The following is a 6,000-nucleotide window of genomic DNA, read 5'->3' on the forward strand; positions in this document are numbered from 1 at the left end:
CTTTTTTCTTCTACCTTTATTTCCAGGAGTTTTTTCTAGGGAGCAGTTGTGGCACAATGGCATTTACTCACTTCTTGAGGATTGAAATAAATAAAGAAGACACAGAGTGGCATATCTCTGTTTTATTGTTCTATTATTTTGTAACAACGTCAGCATACTAGGTGGTAGTTCAGCTCAGTACGAGGAAGTACTCACTGTTTATTTCTCGGGCCACACGCTATGCATGTCTCAAGGTCTCAGGCTTATTGCAAGTAGAAAATTAGGTCTAGTTCACAAAGATGTTTCACATCTTTTATTCTATTAACATGCAGATTTTTTTTGTTTTTGTTTTTGCATCACTCTAGTTGCTTGCCAGAGGCCTTGCAGAGATTGCAGAACCATCTGTAGATAAGATTACACAGATTGAATTACTTCTGTGTACTTTTTCCCATTAATAGCTTTTGGCTACCGTTCAGCTAAGTTTTTTCTCCTGCATCCAACAGAAATTACTAGCAGTAATTGACAACACTCTTGGCCAGTTCTAATAATACCTAAAATCATAAGAACGTATCATAGAGTGCTGGTGGTGCTAGTTTTTCCCGGGTAGGAAGAAACCCTCACATTTTTGTAACACTTTTTCTGTTCAGTTCACAGGTTTGGATGATATTGTAAATTATTCTGAGAAGAAACATGAGCTACGGAGGTCCAGTTAAAAACCAAACCAACCAAACCAAAAAAAACCCCCACCCATGAAAAAACCAAACAAATACAACAAAACCCTTCAAATGAGGGTTTGGAGGAAGAAACCTCCACAAGGTTCCTCCCCTGGAATATTCTGCAATTTCTGCTCTTGGGCAACATTACTCCTCTCCACATGGCAGACTGCAGAGCTAAGATGTTTTTTTGTCTTTGTCCATCACACCAATTTTGGCTTTTTAAAACAGGATTTCCACTGACAAAAAAAGGTAGATTATTTCCTCCTTGCTTTTACACAGACAAGTGTTCTCTTGGCCCCTGTGCTTTCAATAGATTTCCTATAAATTATGAATGCTCTATCTCTCCGTCTCAAATACAATGAACTTTACATTGACTTCAGAACATATGAAGCCAGCAGTAGCTAACACTGCAATTGCATGTGGAAGATGGGCAAGGACTCAATTAGCGTTATAGTTACAATTCAGCAGGTTATCTAACTGTGCCAAATAAATGCATCATATGAATACTAAAAATATCAAAGAAAAGCAAAATAATTTTTAGAATAAGTAAGAGAAACAGTACTCCACACTTCCAAAATAATTTTGGTGTTTTCTTGGTCATAGTATTTTCTGTCTAAAGCACTGATTATTTTAACTTCTAAACAGAAATCTCTGTCAGAGTCTGATAGTGCAATACAGTATAACTTTCTTATTTCTAACTTTAAATGAAAGAGCAAGAGCTGGCAGCTAACATAAAACAATCTTTACTGCAGAAATCAGGTCCCCAGTAACACACTTTACATATTTTATCAAAATACAAAAACCTAAGGATAATATTTCCCCCATTACTTACATTTTTTTAAAAGATGGTATTTTTTTCACTGTCTTATACAGTGAAAACAACACCCCAAATGCTTCCCTCTTGAGGAACCAGTTGTTAAATGAAGGCAAGTGAGATTCTGGCAAAGCAAATCTTTACCAACAGACAGACATGGCTTATTTTCAGAGATGCAATTGTGATTTCCAACAGTTTATATTTATTAATGCCTCTAGACATTTCAGTGAGACTATCATTCTGTGAGCAGTTGGTATGCTTACTTTACAAGCTTAACCCTTTTCACCCCATAGCTCTAACCCAAACGGTACCTTGATATCTAAAATCCATCAACACAGCTACATATGTTATTATGCATAAGACACCAAGTTCAGTTCAATGTTCTCTAAGCTATGGCATTTAAATTCTATAGCATTCATTCAAGCACAAAAAAACTTAGAAAGAAGGCTGCTTTGCTGAACAAAGTTATCTGTAAAAATGCTAGAGTGGCCACTATCAAACACAGAATAATGAAAGATTAAATTCCAATGGCTGATTGCCTAAGATGATTTAGTGCTGGTATTTCTCTTTTTTTCCTACCATATTAATTTTCTGCTATACTAATTTGAAAATGTAGTTAAAAACATATGCAGTAAACTTTCGTGAAATTTCTCTTCCTCCAAAGCAACTTCTATGCTGTGGCAAGGAAGTTCCAATCAACAAGCTATATTAAATACGTTGCTCGTGACATTCTCTCTTTTCAATGGATTTTATACTATGAGAAAGTTGCAGAGTTTCCACATTCTTATTAGATGTATTTTAATGCCTCGTTACCCTTTGTCAATCTGTATTCCTCATGTGTTCAACAAAAAAACCCCCCGTAATTGAAGCTAGACCAAGACATCCACAGACGCGCACAGCAAAACTTCATAGGCCAAACCCCAAAATTCATAGGCATGTGTTACTGATGTGACCTCAAACCCAATTACACAGTATAGCAAAGCATCACAAGTATGCCACTGGAGCTATTGAATCCTCCTGCCCGAGCCCAAATTCTATTGCTTCATTCCAGATGCATATTAAAAACAGTGAATGTCTTGAAGATTTTAGGAGAAACCTTCAGGAAACACTGAAGGGCATGGGGGCAGCCCTTAACTGAGAGTGGACATCGACTTCTTTGCTATGACTCTAAGGGAGAGAAGAGAGGACCCTAACCACATGCCCAATTTAGAGATAACAAAAATGTTTTCCATCTTGCTCTCCTCAGGACGCACCTGCTGATGCTAATAACAAAAGCGTAACCTGCAAAACCAAAAGGGAGTATAGTTATCTAGATACAATTATATATGGATGATGCTCTTAGTCATACGATTTAGTTTTAGGTAGTCCTGTAAGGAGCAGGGAGTTGGACTTGATGATCCTTATCAGTCCCTTCCAACATGAGATATTCTATGATAGGTATGAAAAATATGGTATATTCCTCCAAAGAAGATTTCTCCACCTCCAAACAGAATTATTACTGATCTAAATTAAAACAATGGCAGTATGAAATTATCAAATAGACCTTAACACTTGCATAAAACCCCTTGCTCAGATGTCTGAAATTTTCTTTTCCCAGACAGTGCTTCTTCAAGGCTGCAGAGAGTGAACTGCTGCTCTATGTACCCCTTTCAGTCAGTGTTTTTATTCAAATGATTCTGTTTGATGGTGTTTACCAAGTAATGACCCAAAAGAGATCCAAAGGTTTCTTTGTGAAAACGTTTATAGCATGAAGTCATTTTCTCAGCTGGCTGAGTTTTAAAAGTTTTTTGTTATTTCTTCATTGACACATGCTAATTTTACAAGAACAGTATTTCCACAGTTCAAAGACTTTTCTCAAGGTCAGAACAAAGCAATGGGAATGGGAGAACGGGTTAACCAAAATGCATCGGGACTTTTGTTTTTTTCAGGGCTTACCACTCAAGCTTTTTCTCACTGGCCCTGATCCAGTTTGGCAGTTAAGCATATTCTATGAAACTCACAGGTTCTACATCAGTTTCTTCTAGATTCACACTTAGAAATGTGAATATTTATACACAAATATACACAAACATGCTCTCATTCAGTTATAAGTAAATATTTATAAAGTTTTAAAATATTATTTTTATGAAATTATCACATACTATATATTATAAAAATACATATTATTTTTATATACATATATAATTATATTTTTAGGTGGACTATGCCACACCAGCAACTTGGAGCGGGATGGGGAGGGAGCAGGTGGCCAGGAAAGGGAACTGCTTATGCCAGCATAAACACAGCGCTGCTGCAGCCACTGCATCAGAACCGGTGTCCTAACTTTGGGTTCACCATTGGTCAATGACTTGAACAGAACTGATGAACCAAATATAGATAAAGTCTCCATGGAAATGTCAGAGGCATTATGTTCTTCTGATTTTGTGTTGGATTTCTATCTTTTACTTTTTTCTTTTTTTAAACATCATACTAGGAACTAAAATATCCCCAAAGCAGTTTTCTTTTCACAGCAATAATTTTGGTCTGGCTGAGAATGAAATTTTCAGATGGAAGTTCATGCCAAATATCAACATTTTCTCCCATGGGATATTTCTGATGCATTTACTATTCCAAAAATGTTCAGGTAAATTTAAGGCAGCTTTAGAAAAATTCAGCTTGGTATACTTATTCAAAACAAAATAAACCACCAGCTACTTCAAAGCCTTTCCCAGGTCAACCTAAGTCACCACAGTTCAGAACATTTCCTCTTGAATTTAAAATTTCACATGCCAGAAGTCAAAAGACCAAGATCTGGAATATTTTACCCTTTGAATATTAGACGTTACAAGTTATACTGTGATAAATTATGAAAACTACTAATCCATCCTGTAGCAAAAGCCAAGAACAAGCAGCAGCCAAAACCAACCTTTTGAATTCTAGTGGTCTGAAGCTTGTCTCCTTTGCTTTATAATTAGCTACAGATATTTCCCATCTTTCCTATGTTTTTTCATCTGTTATATTCCTAAAATGGCATTTTACCAGCAAATGTTTTAAATTGGGCTAACACAGAGTGTGCTAGCCATAAAGGAGTTTGTGAAGACAGTTAAAAAACAGAAGTAGTAAAAGTTAATCTTTTCTTAAAGAAATTACCTTTTATATATATACATATATATTTAAAGCCTACGGTGTTGAACAATGATTCCTAGCTGCATACCAGTATGCAGCTTGAGACCCACCCAGACACAGGACTTGACTTCCAATGGTCTATACGCCCAGCTCTGGAGCCCCCAACATAGGAAAGACATGGGTGTGTTGGGGCAGGTCCAGAGAAGGGCCACCAAGATGATCAGAAGGCTGGAGCACCTCTCCTATGAGGACAGGCTGAGAGAGTTGGGGTTGTTCAGCCTGGAGAAGAGAAGGCTCCAGGAAGACTTTATAGCAGCCTTCCAGTACCTAAAGGGGGCCTACAGGAGAGCTGGGGAAGGACTTTTTACAAGGGCATGTAGTGATAGGACGAGGGGGAATGGCTTCAAACTAGAAGAGGGCAGGTTTAGATTAAACATTAGGAAGAAATTTTTCACTTTGAGGGTGGTAAGGCACCGGAACAGGTTGTCCAGAGAAGTTGTACATGCCCCATCCCTGGAGGCGTTCAAGGCCAGGCTGGATGGGGCTTTGAGCAACCTGGTCTAGTGGGAAGTGTCCCTTCCTATGGCAGGGGGTTTGAAATAGATGATCTTCAAGGTCCCTTCCAACCTAAACAATTCTGCGATTTTATGATTCTATATTCAGTACAGTGGAGAAAAGCAAAGGCTCATAAATGACTTCTAGTGACAGAAAAGAATTGATGCACATACTCAAAAAACAGATTAAGAACACAACAATGTCAAAGCTTTGGTCATTACATTTATAACCAGAGCTTTTCTTTTTATACATTGTTCCCTTTCTGCTCATGGACTAGCTGCAGAAACCATCTTAATGTAGCCATAAAGTAGGCAAAGTGATAAAAAGGTTTTCTATTCTCTACCTACATCTCCATCAGGTGAAGACATGCACCAAGATATTGCTACAGCCAATGATATTTTACATTAAAGTAATTTTCTATCCGTCTGAGTTAACATTAGTGTTGATAAATTGAGGAAGATTTCATCCATCAATGTCTCAAAGCCTTGTAAATGGGAATTTCCTTCAGCTTCATCCACATCCTACCACACCCAGAGGAATATTGACATAAGCACAACTCTGACACAGACTGAAGCATCCAGGAGTGAAGAAACACTTATTCTGCTAGAGTTGCTGTCAGTTTAAAAATTAATTACAGGATCATAGCAATTAACTAATCAGCTTAACAAAATAAGAAGTGAATTCCTCTAAACTACGACCAAATGACTGCACTAACCTCTTTTACGGTATTTGCTCTATGCATTCCTCATTCTAATGTGAAAGTGCCCATGGAGAACACAAAACAACTGGCACCAGTTCAAAAGCAAGAGTCTCAAACTTTTCTTGTGTTAC

This window comes from Charadrius vociferus, unplaced genomic scaffold, assembly GCF_000708025.1.
Source record: "Charadrius vociferus isolate BGI_N301 unplaced genomic scaffold, ASM70802v2 scaffold147, whole genome shotgun sequence".
NCBI classification, from domain to species: domain Eukaryota; kingdom Metazoa; phylum Chordata; class Aves; order Charadriiformes; family Charadriidae; genus Charadrius; species Charadrius vociferus.